The following is a 1,677-nucleotide window of genomic DNA, read 5'->3' as shown; positions in this document are numbered from 1 at the left end:
AACCTTTTTTAGTACAATTTCTCTTAATAAAGAGTAAAGTGAGAGACTAAATGCCATAAATATATGTATTACATGAATAAAACCAGTTATGTAGCGTTAAACCGTGCGCCTCTGAACCTCGGAACAAAATGTATCTTTGTATAAATGTTCCTCGCCCGAAAAAAGAAGAAAGAGATAAAGGAGAGGCATCCAGGCCTCCCTATGTTGGACCAAACAAAAGCTTCCTTCGAAGAGTTTGATATATCGCGTAATAATACTCTAAAGCAATTTTCATAAATGATATACATGTACTTATATGATATAAAAAATAAACGTTTCCCTCATAAAAATGTCAAGCTTTATTTGCTACGAAGATAATGCCAATTTATAAATTTCAAAAAAAAAAAGAAGATAATAGATAAATGAATACATTATCCAAGACCCCTTATTGTTTTAACCAAAACGAGCTGGATTCCACTAAGAAAAGTTAGTGATTTACCTGTGACAAGGCCATGCGAGACCAGCCTCTCTTCTCCATCTCGTGCTGGAGTTTCGATTTTCAGATCAGTCGCAGGCCACCAAGGACCGATTTCTTGGCGCTTCCCTCCCGATAGTCGCCGATGAATGGTTGTTCTGAAGGTACTCCAATTTGAGTTCTGAAGCTAGAGGGGTTTGACTGGAGGCTGTGTTCTCTAGAATATTTGATGTGATGCTGATGCAGATACGGCTGGGCTGTGTGTATTTAGAGTGGTTGTTAGATAATGAGGTATGTTTGAGTTTCCGAGATAATTGGTTGGGTTATTTGTGTTGTTGAGGATAAGAATAAGTATAGAGCTTATATAAACAGTATTGTTCTGGATAATAAGGAGAGTGAACATCTGCTAACTTTAAAATCTTTTGTACCGAGTTCCACTTCGGACCGCGCACCACCCCTGCTGACCGTGGCGGCCTGGCAGTCTGCCGAGGCCTTCGATCAAGGAAGACTCGTTCCATGCAACAAGGGTTTCTCGCACTATACACAAACTCTGTATTTGAAGCCAAAGACCTGAGCCCTTTCACTCTCTTACAAACTCTTCAACCTTACATAGCTCATCTATATGAAATTAGCCAGCCTATCTGTCCCTGTTTAGGTAGATATGCAGTAGATGAAACTAGTTCCTGAGCCTCGACTCGCCCAGGAGAGCTCCGTGCCGCCACCGCCAGTCGGGTCTTGCTCGGACTACGTGTACAGGTGGAAAGAAATTGCCAAATTGTCCTCACATGTGGTAGAAATTTGGTCTTTTGATGCTGGCAGTGAGTAGTGCAATCAATAAAGAAGGCATTGAGCAGTCTTTGAGTGTCCTAAAGTGAATAGCGAGGTGGTGAGAAGGCGAGGAAGTCAAAGAACCGCGGGGATTTGGCGGCCGGTCATAAGGTAGGTTCTCCATTGCTGCAACAGTGGGCGGGGCGGCGGGGTCATCGCGGGTCATCGGGCAGGTGCAGCCGGCGCCACGGGGCATCCCAGGTCACTTGGGCAGGTGTGCAGGGCGGGGGGGTCACTCGACAGGTGTTTGGGGGCGTCCTGGGTAGGCGAGAGGAAGGATAGGCGAGAGGATGCCCGTCGTGTGACGGCTATTTTCTCCTGGACAGGAAGGGGAGGGTCGGCGGAGGCTGGAGGTTTCCTTGCTTCGGGGGAACCGTGTGCGGCGGTATTAGTTC

The 1,677-nt window shown here is 45.9% G+C and overlaps 1 long non-coding RNA gene across 1 annotated transcript in view; it reads left to right on the top strand.

The window, feature by feature from the left end:
• Positions 1 to 978: 978 nt before the first annotated feature.
• LOC119586095 overlaps positions 979 to 1,677 on the top strand; it is a 25,369-nt gene continuing 24,670 nt past the window's right edge. Inside the window, exon 1 of the long non-coding RNA XR_005229929.1 lies at positions 979 to 1,393. This is a non-coding gene — a long non-coding RNA (uncharacterized LOC119586095). The remainder of the gene's footprint in view (positions 1,394 to 1,677) is intronic.

The sequence above is a fragment of the Penaeus monodon genome, chromosome 21 (genome assembly GCF_015228065.2).
Source record: "Penaeus monodon isolate SGIC_2016 chromosome 21, NSTDA_Pmon_1, whole genome shotgun sequence".
In the NCBI taxonomy this organism is placed as follows: Eukaryota; Metazoa; Arthropoda; class Malacostraca; order Decapoda; family Penaeidae; genus Penaeus; species Penaeus monodon.
Note: the sequence above shows the minus strand (reverse complement) of the source record. Positions and strands in the feature narration are given on the sequence as shown.